The following is a 16,418-nucleotide window of genomic DNA, read 5'->3' as shown; positions in this document are numbered from 1 at the left end:
ATCTAACCAAATGTCTGCTGTTATGCTTATCTGATCAACCCAAGGGGATTTGAATAATATGAGCGCAGAAACGAGATCAACCCACAAGAATCTCTATTTGTATTTATTTTTAAATAAAAAAAACACAAAACAAAAACTGAGGACTGATTTGACCCACTTACCGGCTGTTGCCTCAGTAAGTTCTCCATTTAATCCTTTCATCAACGATCTACAATCGCTTGCCCTTTCCGCCTACCCTTGTAAGTTCCTGGAATTTTTCATTGTCATATGTTTCTATCTTTGCAGTAATAGTTTCAAACATGCACGTCATGAATTTATCCATTTCGCTTCGGTTGAATTTTTACATTTTTAATATTCTGAGGAAAACTAATTTTTATTAGGTGTTTTTTTTATTTTATTTTTATTTAAAATTTTCTTTTGTTTTTCAGATTTCCTAATGTCTTTCTTTTCATTCAAATATTTATATTGGCAGATGTCTGCATATGTAATTTTTCTTTTACTATTTATTAACAGACTCCGTCTGGTCATCAATCATGTTTTAAATGTAAACTAATTAAATATATTTTTGTTACAATTATGATAAGTTGTATACCATCAATAAAAGTGTTAGAATTATTTTGCTTTAGACTAAAAATATTAAATTGTAAAGTACTTGCATTGAAACGAAACTTTGTCCAAATATTGCACTATTTTATTTTAAATGAAAATTAATTTAAGAATCGCTTGATAATATTCATATTGAAACCACGTAGTGTTTTACGTTCTTGTCTGTTTTCGCAATATCATTTGACTGGTACATATTAAGTAAGTAGACTTGTTTATAAAGAACGCTAATGGAATATTATATATATATATATATATATATATAATATTCCATTAGCGTTCGTTTTGAAAATGTAAGATTATGCCGCATCCACCATATTCGTCTTCTATGGATGCATCAGACTTCCTTATTTCCGTTTGTAATCGAAAGAATAAAATCTGCTTCAAGTAAGTAAGGTCTCGTTGTATCCAATTGTTTGTAACTTTGTTTTCTTAACCCCCACTGCTGGCCATTCGGTTAAGATAGTCTGGAGCTGAATCTTAATGAATCTCAACAAATCGATATTAATGAGATTTTAACTTTAAATTATATTTTCCAGAAATTTTAAGCGGATGTTTATAGTAATATAAATTAATATTTAATTGCAAAATATTTACTTTACAAAATCGTGAAATTCTCTCTCGTAAATAAAGACTAAAACTAGTAATTTTTTATTAGTCCCCCGACAAAAGGACAGCGGACCTCTAAATACACCCTTGTACGTTTATCCGTTCGTCGATTCATCTGTCCGCACCTTTCTCACTAACTACGCTTTGGAATTTTTTTACATTATTTTCTAACCAACTTACAAAAAAAAAACGGTATTATTTGTGCCAATCTGAAAAAAAAATCCTACATTAGTTTTTAACCAACCTTTGAGAAACCCAATTTATAAAGAATTATAAAGAATTATAATATTTTGTAAGAAAATTCGACATTATTCTCATTACAAAACTAAGGAAACAAAACATTTTGTTACCTACCTCACAAGACCAAATGTTATGTTTTTAACAACCTAATGAAACACATCATAATTCTTTACTAACTTTTAAAAAAGCAACATTATTATAAACAACCCATAAAAACTTTATTTTTAACAACCCAATGAAGTCAAACATTATTTTTAACGACCTAAGAAAACGCAACATTATTTTTGAACAACGTCAGAAAGCCTAACACTATTTTTAACACCCTAACAAAGCCCAACATATTTAACAACCTAATAAATCTGAACATATTTTGAACAACCTAACAAAACACAAAATTATCTAACCTAACAAAACACATTATTATTTTTAACAACTTAAAGAAAACAAAAATATAATTTTTCTTACTTAACAAAACTAACATTATGTTTGAACAACCTCAGAAAACCAAGCATTATATTTCTGATCCATCTAAGAAAACCGAACATTATATATAACACTCTAATAAAATCGAGGATAATTTTTAACAATGAAAATAAAACATTATTTTTACCAACAATAGAGAACCAAACCTATGAAAACACTGTATTATTTTCGTGCGAACCTAATAAAGCACAACATATCAACCCAAGAAAACTCAATCTGATTTTATTACCAACCAAAAGAAAATCCAATATGATTTTATCACCAACCAAAAGAAAACTAAATATCATTTTATTACCAGCATAAGAAAATCCAACATTGACAGAGAGCGCTATGGACGCGTGTGTGAAAATCAGCAGGAGCAGGCGAAGAATAGCTGGAGAGCGAAAATATTAGCAGCAGCAAACGTTAAAGCTGTGAAAATTAGCAAGTGTGTACGATGGAGGAGAGAAGCAAGTCGAACCGGGTAAGATGAGCGGGAAAGTCGAAGGCGAGAAATCGTTGGCAGGGGCTGTGTGAAGTGGCGAGAAGACAGGGACTTTAAAAACACCTTGTATGTGCGGAACACTTTGGAAATATATTCGAATGCATTGTTTTTAAAGAACCACAAATAAATGTATTTAATTTGCACTTAAAAAGGTGACGAGTCAGACTTTTTTTTCATAAGGCATTACATTTTATTTTCTTATTAAACTAAGAAACCCCTGCGTTATTAATGGGTGAGTTCCATGTAAACGTTGATTTAATTTGAATAAAATAAAATACGCATCAAGTGCGATTGAAAGCCAAATCACAGCGTAATATTAGGAAAATAAACAAAGATTTTACTTGTTTGAAATTTATAACATAAATATATTTCGGAGTAATATTCCATCCTCAGTATGCTGTTGTTTCTTTTTTTCTTCTTTTCTTCTTTTCTTCTTTTCTTCTTTCTTGCCATGTTTTAAAATTGAAGAAAAAAGTATGTTTGCAAAAAGCAGCGCGTTGTTTCTCAGCGGTTGTATTTTGAAATGTTGGAACCGCGCGTAGGCAACGCGACGTTGTGATTTGGCTTTCAACCGCACTTGATGCGTATTTTATTTTATTCCTACGTTATTCTCTTACCGATCTAACAAAATAATACATTTACCTAATTGACAATTGCAACTTAAACTTTAAGTCGTACTTTCTAATAAGACCGGACGTACTTAAATTCCCATCGACTAGAGCCTTGCATCATATGTTTCCTTACTATAATGACTGGAATATGCTTTCGTATCTTGTCTATAATGCATAATAAATAACAAACAACTAGTTAACAAAAGCAGATATAAATCCAGACTTGAACAAAATTGTACCCAGTTAATCATACTTAATAAACCAGTGCAATCATATCTACACGTACATTTAAAAGTTTATTTATACGATGTAATATCTATTAAATAGATAAACATTTAGGAAATCTACATAAAGTTGAATAAGTAGTCAATTGCTTCTCAACGAAATGATTTTTATAAGATGACGTAGAAATAACAGATAACAGGTGTTCTTATGAGAAGATCGTGAAACATAAAATTGTGTTGACCGGTCGTAAAATACGCATACATATATTTTAAATCATACAGAAACTAAGACATGTGCATGCGAGTATTTTTCTAAACAGTTCACATCTTGTAAATAAATAAAAAATTCTTGAGCTGAGATCGAAACCAAAACCTAATGAAAGTGAGTCAAGTACGATAACCATTAAGCCAGCTTGACGTGGTCTTTTAAAAATGTTTTCAAACCTACTTATTCTTAACATAAATAATCTGTTATTTGAACGATTCGTGCATGCGCATTCGTGAAACAGTTAAAAACCATAAAAACCTGATGATACTTCACATTAATAGTGTCGTCGTTATTCTAAACAAATTCGATTTTTCCGCGCAGCGTGCGCCAATGCCTCCCCTATTGACAATAGCTTTTTAAAATTAAAAGATTAACGTCTTTGAATTGCTATTTAGTTCATCGACATTCAATGATATGCGGCGACACTTTGATGATCGTCTCATCAAGTGCGGTCCATAATAAGCTTTATATTCACCGAAATTTAATCTTACAAGCGAAACGCCTTTAATAAGTTCCATGAGTTTTTTTATACAAGCATTTAAAATTATTGTAGACTCTTTAAAATTCAGTAGTTTTTGTTGTTGTTGTTGTTGTTGTTTTGTTTTTGTTTTGTTTTTTGCTATACATCTTAAGTGATGACTGACATCGAAATGAACAGCAACAGCAGGAATTGGAATACACCCTACTAAAGCCTGATTTTCACAGCTGGTAAATTTCAAAAATGCAAGCTGGGCGTGAGGACACTATAGAAGAACGATATGCAATACAATTCTGTTTTTAGCTTGGAAAAAATGCCACAGAAACGTATAGAATGCTTCAGACTGCTTTTGGACCATCTTGTATGAATCGAAAATTACTTTTTGTGTGGCAAAGAGATTCAAGGGAGGCAGGGAGTCTGTGAATAATGGTGAGAATTGTGGGATGAGTAAAGAAATCAGAACACAAGAGTTGATTGGCCAAATAAAGAATTTCATGGATAAGGACTGTTATTTCTATAGAGACAATAAGTTTGATGTCAGTGTGGGAACTGTATACAAAATTATTCAACGGTCTACAATCCTTGCCATAGACTATTTGACCAAAATGGACATCAAGTCAGTTTCTAACCCTCCCTATAGTCCAGACTTTGCTTCCAGTGACTTTTGGTTGTCCCTTAAGTTCAAGGGAAACTTTAGTGGTTGTTATTATGAGACAATTGAAGAGATGACAGGGCTGTGACAGGGGCCATTGACACGCTCACACAAGAGGACTTCCATGGGGCATTCCGGAGGTTGTTGGAATAAGTGTAATGCAGCCAGAAAAAATAGTTCGAATGGCACCGGAGTTTCATGTCTGTACTATCAGCAAAAATGCCGAGAGGAATAAATAGTCTGAAAATTTGTTCAAGGCACCTCGTATATTTATTCGTGGGACTATCTCAAAGATACTGTGGATAAAAAGCATTTCTAAACTGAAAAGAGACGCATCACTTTCAAGCCAGAGAGAAAAGTGCATATGCGTTATTTGCTATTTTGCACGTCGAGTAAAACGTGTTTATTGAACGGCAATAGAAACAAAAAACTGTTGGAGAATTATGACTTAGACTTAGTGGATATGTCCGGCATAGACTAGATTCTGGGTTCTATTAACGACACCATGTGTTCAATTGTGAGGCTGTTACAATAAACATCAATAATGGTGCGTATGTAGTTAAGGCAGAGGTCATTTTGCCATTCAATAAGATCTAATGATGAGCTATTCAACAGTCTGTCTGCTTCGTTTCTCATCCATAATAAGCCGATAACAAATACAATGCAATCCATATTTCTGAGAGAACAAGAATAGTCGATTAACAAAACCATCCCTAAGACAATCGCAAGCATTGAATATTATCTGAAGTTTTTCCAGATAAATAGAAGAATGTTCACTGAATATATTTGTTTGTGTTTGTAGTTTTTGCATGCGACCAAGCATTGCAGTTAAGATGCTTCGTCTGTTGATCCGTAATCCAAGTTCAGTTTTTGATAACATTCCATTCACTCTGTCGCAGTTAAGTCCTTAACAGCATGTTCACATGTAATATCACAGATTAAAAAAGGAGCTGTGAGCCTGTCTGACTTACTTCTTCAGATGTATCTTAATGAACTCGGGAATCCGTACTGAATTTCGAATAGAATGTCTCCGTCTGATCAGCGTACTGGATAGAATAATTGATAAAATCCAGTGCAATTGCGAATTACTTAGGTAATGGCTGAAGAAAACGCTAGCATACACCCCCGTAGATTAAATAAAAGTACGTTCGAAATCCCATGCATATATCTGTTCGATAGTTCGTACCTGATAGAAGGCGGGAGGTTACATCGACAGAAGCGTTTTGTATGCGACTTAGCATCGCGAAACGTAGTTGAGGCCGTCCGTATATATATATATATATATATATATATATATATATATATATATATATATATATATATATATATAACTACTTAATTTACTCACATAAATTAATATACGAAAGCATAGATTTATGCGTAAACTTTAAGTATTTACTTCAGAAGTGCTCAATGCGTAGGTAGAGCTAGTTAGTAAGTTATAAAATGTATATGGCGATTAAGCTACACGGAATACTCCGCGTTTCATCCACTCTAGGATTCTTCAGGCTTATGCGCATAAGCCTGAAGAATCCTAGTGGATGAAACGCGGAATATTCAGTGTAGCTTAATCGCCATATACATTTTATAACTTACTATATATATATATATATATATATATATATATATATATATATATATATATATATATATATATATATATTCAATTTTCATCCCAAACAAGGCACGGTGCTACTTTAAATTGATGGCTACTATCGGGGCCATAAGCTGCAGGGATACTATGAAGGAAGTGAGTAGCAAGAAGTCTGCTCACATTACACTTGAACTTCTGCAAGTCAGTACAGTTGGGAAAGCAAAATCCCGGAAGGGAGTCCCAAAGTTTAGCAATTTTATGGATAAAAACTATTGGAGTGGAAGGCTATCTTACACCTAGGGATCTCTACTGTGAAGGGTCGAGATTTCGCTGCTTGTCGAGTTTGTCAGAGGTATTCACGTCGAGGGGGTACAAGTGCTTGTAGTTTGTCAGAGCATTCACTATTAAAGTACTTGTAGAACAGGCAGAGAGATGCAACATTTCGTCGATGGGAAAGAGGCTGAAGCTTATATGACATTATTATCAGGTTGACAACTCTGTTTCGAACCCTGTCCAGGAATGAGAGACAAGTAGCAGATGCACCAGCCTAAATGTGACAACAATACTCCATACATGAACGAATGGTAGCCTTATAGAGGTACAGGATACTTTTAGGTGTAATTAGTTTTCTAGCACGGTAGAGAGAGCCCACCTTTTTCTACAGTTGCCTATTGTTTCGTTGTCTAAGCTTAATTTTTAAATAACATTTTATTCAGTCTGTCACATTAAAGTCGTGTAAAGAATGTTTACATGCGTCCTTTCAGCCAAATAAAATGGCCTGTGTGTCCGTGTGTTTTGCTTAATTAGAAAATTGTATTTCGATCGTTAAAAATACACCGATTGATTAGACGCATATAAAGAATATCCGATTGTTTTCACTAAACAATTTCTGTTCCATGTAACCTAATGCCGTCGGCACAAATCCTCGTTTTTCAGATGATATACAATTCTCAATTGAGACAGATGCAATCCTGAATAAGCTTAAATACATTTAAGATGGCGGACGCTCTGTCGGAGAATCGCAAGCAAGTTAGAAAAATCAATGCAAAGCAAAAAATAATGAAAGGAAAAAAAGAATCCATATTTAGTCTCATTAGCTATCAAGGCCCGAAGGCCACTCGAGGATAAGGGTTATCAGCTAAGGAAGTTATGTTTTAGGTTGAGCTTGTTCGTTTCACTACAGTCCAGCATATATATCGCTTAAAAAATTGTCATCAAACATACTGTATTAATATTTCCGTCATTATCTACCTCAGAACTGGATGTAATTTGGGCATATAAAGAGCAATGACTATAGTTAAAGTCTATTTAACGTTTAAAGTAACACTTTTGGCGATAATTATGTTTTTTTGTTACACGGAGACACACTACTTGGCCCATATTGTATCCAATGAAGACCTGCTTCTAATACAATAAAGTATGATGTATGCGGGTGATAAGAGTACCTACAATGCAAATGCCAGCTTGATCAGATAAAAAGTTTATCTGATATTTCATCGATTTTATACAATATGAAGAAATAAGATCCAGATGAAATTTTTGTTACAGATGGACAACTTAAATACAGTAATCGAAAACATACAAATGTGGGTTTACGACTGCTGATAAGCCGAGGCATACATGAGCGAGCTTTCTTTCCAATAAGTTCTAATCCGCCGAACATATAAACACCGGCATGTTCTGTACAGGTCATTAACTGGTTGTTTATAAATCTAATACCTTTACCATTATATAAAAGCCAGTTTTTTGGGGTGTTTTCGTAAGTTCCTTCCTTATCGGTTCCGAAACGGTTGAGCCTAACTTTTGCAAACTTCACACAAAGCTAATTTATATGTCTGGCAGTGTTCTTGGATATGTTTTGTACAGTAATTCATCCGATAAGTATCGAAAATCGAAAAAAAAATCCGATTCTAAGCTAGTGTCTCTTTCTTATAAATAGAAAAAGAAGGTAGCTATTTTACGTTACACCGGCAAAGAGCGATAATAAAATCTAGGTAAATTATTTCTTCTAAAAAAAACAAAAAACAACAGAATTATTGACATTTGAAGATAAAGCTCAGTGGAAGAGCATACGAATACAGGTCGAATAATACCCTGGTTATGCCTTGATGTACCTCTTTCTTATTAATGAGGTCAATTTAGGATAAAAGAAGAGGTACCATTTAAAATCCCCGCAAATCATTTCTTCGTTAGCATATTTTAAAAGTAACCATTAATCAGAAGTGACTTTTCCAGGACATCCCTATTCAAGTACAAATATAAGCTGACGTGATATTGTAAACAAACACAGACGGAATTTGATTACTATCTTTTTTAATTTTTTTTTTTTTTTTTGCGGATTAGTTCACCGTGAAAATTATTCATCGTAATATGTAATAATCCATTGAGGATTGATTTTATAATAATACATACTCAACCTACATCAAAATACCATGTTTAAGCGTATTGTACAATCGATAGATACCCGAGTTCGACGACATGAATTTGATAGAAAGCCGGGGGTTACATCCATAGAAGGAGGAGAGAAAGCACTAGCCCGACCTCTGCTGACTGAGTGCAAAGGCGACTGAGACCTTGGGGGACGCTAAATACCACGTAAATCACAATGAAGACCAATGGTCACCGCCAACGAGAAATCAATGATAAGCGGCTGTGGCGATAACACAAATTCATTTGTAAAGGTTATCGAAAGAGGTGGAGAGTACTGGAAATATGGGAAGAATTGTTGTCATTCAGACTCCAGAGAACACCATAAGTTGTTCTCATCTTTGATGATGACTTGTGCGATTACTACTAGTAAGTACATATTCAATGGAAAGAAAGTGAGCTGAAAGATAGCGACAGGAAGGCAAGCAAAACGATGGCAATGAATAGAGCTCGTTACCTAAAGAGGGATGTCAATTAGTTATATGTGTTAAGAAAAGATAGCGGATGAAGACTGTTAGGTGTAGAACGATGCATAAAATAAGAAAATAGTTTGAAAGTTTACATCCCCAACTGCATATAAAGGATGTGTCAATTTTTGAAATGTTGTAAAAGGGAAAATTAGTATGCAGTAAAGAATTCAAGGCAACAAATGAAACAAAAAGTGGATCAAGAAAAAATATGTTTAATTCAGATAAGATCTATCAGATTAAGTGGACACGGAAGAAACCTGGCGATCGTTGTCAACATGTCACTTGAAGAATAGAACAGAAACTTCCATATATACCGAAAATTGTCAATCGCTCAGGAAAAATTATGTGACGTATCACATTGATAAAACTGCTGAAATATATATATATATATATATATATATACACACACAGAGAATATTCCGCGTGTCATTAACACTAGGATTCATCAGGCCTATGCCGTTTGTATATCATGTGTCTGATATGAATATCTCTTTCATATATACATATATATATATATATATATATATTTCTATTTCAGACTTCGGCTAAATTATATATATATACATATATATATATATATATATATATATATATATATATATATATATATATATATATATTTATATATACATATATGATAGCACAATTTCGGTGATCCAAGATAGGTCTGCCACTTCCGGTGCCCCCAGCAGCTATATATATATATATATATATATATATATATATATATATATATATATATATATATATATATATATATATATAGCTGCTGGGGGCACCGGAAGTGGCAGACCTATCTTGGATCACCGAAATTGTGCTATCATATATGTATATATAAATATATATATATATATATATATATATATGTATATATATATAATTTAGCCGAAGTCTGAAATAGAAATAGAAATATATATATATATATGTACGTATGAAAGAGATATTCATATCAGACACATGATATACAAACGGCATAGGCCTGATGAATCCTAGCGTTAATGACACGCGAAATATTCTGTGTAGCTTACTTGTCATATAAATTTCATAACTTACTACCTAGCTCTACCTACGTATTAAGCACTGTTGAAGTAAATACTTAAAGTTTACGCATAAATGTATACTTTCGTATATTAATTTTATGTGAGTAAATGAAGTAGTAATATATGTATATATATATATTTATGTATATATATTTATGTATATATATTTATATATATATATATATATATAATTTGGCCGTAGCATGAAATATATATATATATATATATATATATATATATATATATATATATATATATATATATACATATAGCTGCTGGGGGCACCGGAAGTGGCAGACCTTTCTTGGATCACCGAAATTGTGCTATCATATATGTATATATAAATATATATATATATATATATATTTATATATATATAATTTAGCCGAAGTCTGAAATAGAAATATATATATATATATATATATGTACATATGAAAGAGATATTCATATCAGACACATGATATACAAACGGCATAGGCCTGATGAATCCTAGCGTTAATGACACGCGGAATATTCTGTGTAGCTTACTTGTCATATAAATTCCATAACTTACTACCTAGCTCTACCTACGTATTAAGCACTGTTGAAGTAAATACTTAAAGTTTACGCATAAATTTATATTTTCGTATATTAATTTTATGTGAGTAAATGAAGTAGTAATATATGTACATATATATATATATATCTAAATATATATAAATATATGTATATATATAATTATATATATATATATGTATATATAATTTAGCCGAAGCATGAAATCTATGTATATATATATATATATATATATATATATATATATATATATATCATAAAACATGTGAAAGCATGTGCAATATCCTGCTCTCAGATATATATATATATATATATATATATATATATATATATATATATATATATATATATATATATATATATATATATATATATAACTTTCAGATATCGGATGTTTACCTAAAGACTATTATTTACGCGGAAAATTATTTTCTTAATAGTATTGACGTATTACTTTATATAGAGAGAGGATGATCCAAAAGATTTGGACACTTTTCAAGTCCTCATATTTACTTACCTATAAATAGTAGTAAGATGAAAATGGTGTTAAATGCATTAAGTTTTTGTGAGGCTTTCTTCATTTTTTTTTTTTCATTTCTTTTCAGTTCTTTTCAGTTCCAGTTATGGCGTTCACTCAACCAGAAAAGGCGTTTTGTGTGCTTGAATTAGCAAAAACTGTATCATGTACATTTTTGTTCAACGTTTATTTAAAAAAAAAGATCTTACCCTCTGCGATATTTTGTGTGTGGATTTGTAAAGGGTCTGATTTTCCAAGAGACGTGAATGCACTGAAGCCTGCATAAAAGAAGCTGTTGCAACGATGCCAAGAAGTTAATGCCTTTAACCATTCCATGAAAATCTTGAGATTACACGTTTTCTAAATATACCAGATGCGTATTTATATCCTTAATAGTTCTTGACATATCCAATATAAAAATGTGCCCAAGACTTCTGAAACGTCTTGCATTAAAAATAATAGATAATATATGCAGTAATAAGCATGTAATAATATATATATATAAATATATATAAATATATATATATAGAGAGAGAGAGACAGAGAGAGGGAGAGAGGGAGACATTTGCTTTTGTTGGTTTATTTTTGCATTCAAAGATTTCCTTTAACACTTCGACTGTTTTCCTTGTTGATTTTTGTACATTCTCAATCTACCCTTTGATTCCAGTTTCTCCTAATTGTTATTACATTCATTTTCTTTTCTTGTTCTTTTGTTTACAATTCCAATGCATCCCTTGCTGTCCATTTTTCTTTTGTGCGTTTTTGCACTGTTCAACCTATATGAGTCCTGACTTACGCATATTTTAATTCGTTATTAATGTGTGTGTCATCCAATTCATGTTGTAAACGATAGACGATGAAACTAGTAATCATCTCATTTTCTGATTGGTGAAAAAGGATAAAAAATGCTAAATATTTCTGAAAAGTACAAACAACTGTTTTCCAATTTGGAGACATTTGTTCTAGCTGTGTATCATCAGTAATTATACAACCATTAATTATAAAGCATGGCTGAATTAACAAGCTGATTAGAGATATTTGACAGATCTGAACACTAGGCCAAATCAGGTTACTGCATTAATGCACAGTTTAATGAAAACCAAATGAACTGAATTTCTGATAATAATAAGACAAACGAGCAAATAGATTAACGATTAACGTCAAGGTCAGAATTCCTTTCTGAGTAACAGCGCGTATGAAAAGAGAAAGTAAAGTTTCTCATATATTTGAATACAAGTAATTCAATAAGTTTATTTCTAGTAACAGCCAATCAGATCTACTATGCGACTATGTTATCATAGTCGATATGATTTTTAATACAAATTCTAAACTTCGACATTAGCTGAAATCTTGTTATTATTTATTAACTTTCTGCTATTGGGGGTGATTTGATCTACCCATTTTAGGAGTAATGACATGAATATAGCTCCATCTAAACAACGATGTAACGTGTCGTGATAGTTATCGCCCCAGAAGCAAGACTATACTTTTGTAACATAATTTCGTTAATACATTATTTTTTCTTAATTATGCCAGTGTGTATGTATTTTGTATAAGCAGCAGGCGCAGCTACAACATAGTTCTTATATATTTTTTGTTTCGTTTTATTAATAATGATAGTAATAATATATTACTAATAATAATGATAATAATACTAAATATAATAACTATGCTGCTACTAGTGATAATAATAATAATGATACTAATAGTAATAATAATAATGATACTCATAATAATAACAATGATAATAACAATGACACTACTACTAATTCTACTACGTATAATAATAATAATAATAATAATAATAATAATAATAATAATAATAATAATAATAATAGAAAAGTGATACCAAAGAGCCGAGAGGGGTCAAGGAGGATGTAAAGACCGAGGAGAGAGCGCTGACTAGACCTCCGCTGGACAAGCGCGAAGAGAACTAGGACCTTAGGGAGGCTTAGTGCGACTCAAATTCCAGTATAAACCAATTACCACTGCCAGCGAGAAATCAATGGTAAGAGACTGTTTTCGATGACGAAAATTTATTTGCAAATGCTATCGAAGGAGGTGGAGAGAGATGTACGTCTGTGGAGACTTGTTGTCACTCAGCTTCCAAAGAACACCACAGGTTTTCAATCAGATCATTTGTTGACTTGTGTGAAAGCTGATAATAATGGAAGTCTGGGGGGACTTGTTGTCAATCAGACTTCAGGGAACACCACAATTAGCATGTGTGACTACTCCTAGTAAGCAAATAATAATAGCTTAATCAGATTGGCAACATAATTTTCTTTTCCAATTTTACAAAAGGTTTTCTGTTGAGAACAGCGAAAGTATAAATGTATGGCTTGAATGTTTAAACCAAAGCTGCCAAAAAGAAAATAAATAAAAGAGACTGCAATGAAACATTAATACTAATACAGTAAACTCCTTTAATTTGAACTTCCTCTAAAGTTGGACTTTCTCTCATTGAACTTCTTCTCATTTGGACTTCCTCTCATTTGAACTTCCTCTGAAGTTGGACTTCCTCTCATTTTAACTTCCTCTAAAGTTGGACTTCCTCTCATTTGGACTTCCTCTCATTTGAACTTCCTCTAAAGCTGGACTTCCTCTCATTTGGACTTCTTCTCATTTGGACTTCCTCTCATTTGAACTTCCTCTGAAGTTGGACTTCCTCTCATTTGGACTTCTTCTAAACCTTCTAAAGAAGCTACAGAACCAAGAAATTGTAGATTTTCGTGATCGCCTATGGAATACAATGGCAGCGCCCGAGAGCTCAATCGATGAAAATAGAAACAGCAATGAGTGTTTCTATGAATAACTAAAAAAATACTGTATTTTACATAAATGAATGATGTCTGTAGATGATAACTTAGGTAATAAATACCTAACAAGTAAGAGTAGATTTAATATATTTTCAATGTTTTTGTTCCTGGTAATAATATTTAACAATTCTTACTTGCAATATATCGTAAACGCAACTTAATATATACTTGAAGTATCATATAGCAATGCATTTTATTTACTATTTCTTAATTCTTAGAAAATTAATGTTAACTGCAGCACATTTTTTTATCACGAAACTTGAACAGCATCCTCTAATTTGAATGAAGCAGATGTTCAAATTATAGGAGTTATACTGTACAATGCCACCACATCGGACTGTGAGAAAGGCAAGGCGATTTCCATTGTCATTTAAACGCTTGGGACCATAATTTCGAGCGGAATTAGCTTTTTATAGTAAGATCACGGTGCGGGGTAAAAGATCTACCCAACCAATCAGAGCCAGCTACGTATCTGGTGAAACCTCAGCTACATTTGCGTGTGTGCACTACACCAATATTTCAAGTTTTGTAATCTGGGACCAACAACGACATCCGTCCACATGACCTCCGGGGTCAATCCCTGTCATTCCGAAAGCCATAGTCTGAAGGTGTTCTCAAGGCCAACAAGTACAATCTTGTTTCTACGTTATTCTGACGTTTTCTGTTATTGGATTTTTTAAACAACAACATTTATATATGGCTTTTCAAACAATAAAATATATATATCTGACTTCGACAATAAAACAAAATACATATCTATATCTTCTAATTTAAGTCTTTTTTATATCAACTATCGTCCGGGATTAATTAAACAATCTTAGCATATTTACCCGGTCTTTCGCAGGTCCCAGGTGGTCTTAACCTCCCCAATGGGGAGCAAATGGCTCCCTCAAGTCAATCATGTTACAAGTTATACACGGCCCAATCAATCACCAGACCCATTTTGAAAATGGCGTTAATCCGTGAGGTTCTAGATATTTCAACCGGTGAATTATAACTCCATTTAATGCGACATTCCAAACCCTTTTCATGGTGTTTATCTTCCATATTTTTTCTTTCGTTTTTCTTTCTCCTCATTAACTTGTCACATCTGGGCTGTATTGTTTGATCTGAGAAAGATAAAACTTTAACATCATCTGGATTAAAAAAGAGCTTTCACATCTTAAAACATTTCTGGCAATCTTTGTTAAACATACAAACACTCATATATGCAGTGCGTATCAAATTATTAACGAGTTTACATTTTTTAAATATTTTAGGAACGAGTAATTAAAAATCCATGAAACTTTGAGAAAGTGCTTACAATACTATTCAGTTACCCTAGTCAGAAAATAAAAGTATTTAAAGCAGTATTAGCGAAACTATGGTAGAAGATAGGAATATCTGTTGATTTCAGTGTGTCAAGTTATTAACGAGGTTGAAGAAAAAACACAATATACCCATAACTTGTTCATTGAAATACTTTTCAAACATTAAATGAACTAGGAAAACTGCTTAGAACATAATAACTACATAGCAATTTCTACGTTGACATAATTAGTAGGGGGTATGTGATCCTTTTTTATGAATGACTTGTAAAAGCCGTTGGTCCACAAATTAGTAAAATTTGTAATTCTGATAACAGTTATTCCTCGCGATTCCTCTTGGAGAGCATCCCACAACTCATCTTTGCTCTTAAATTGGCGTCCACTTGCATAGAGGCGCCGCTTCATGGTACTCCAAAGGTTCTCAATTGAGTTCAAATCTGGTGAATTCGCAGGCCACTTCATCTTCCGTAGCCCAGAAGTATCCCATTTGTTGCAAATACTCTTTGCTTTTATTTGCTGCATGCGAGGAAGCATTATCCTGCATAAAAATAATGGTTCTTCTGAACGTCAACCTTTGCTTCTTCAGCCACGGTTCTAAGTGCTCCTTCAGAAAAGCTATGTAAGCATTTGACGTCATTTTTACGCATTGTGTGTGTGTGCGTGCGTGTGCTAGCAGGTTGGTTCTCTATTGCTTGGGACTAATCTAGAACTATTAAATGTTCCACACTCCCAATACTTTTATTGTCACCAAAATCAGTGAAATCGCTCATTTTTTCAACCGAATCGATTTATTACCTGCTGTATTCAGGGACCTGCCGCGGTGCACATGAAAATAGCGTCCCATTACGCTTTTCGGCAGCACCTTAGTCCACAATTCATTGTAGTCTGCGTTGAACTAAATAAACTTATTTTATTTTTTATAAATTATTTAAATATAATAAATTGAATTAAAGTGTAAAACGTAAAAGTCCAGTATCATAGTTCGATTTTGCTATAAATAGATATAATCATTTTGAATGTATCCCTATTTTACAAAA

This window comes from Euprymna scolopes, chromosome 35, assembly GCF_053919585.1.
Source record: "Euprymna scolopes isolate OS-2025 chromosome 35, ASM5391958v1, whole genome shotgun sequence".
NCBI classification, from domain to species: Eukaryota; Metazoa; Mollusca; class Cephalopoda; order Sepiida; family Sepiolidae; genus Euprymna; species Euprymna scolopes.
Note: the sequence above shows the minus strand (reverse complement) of the source record.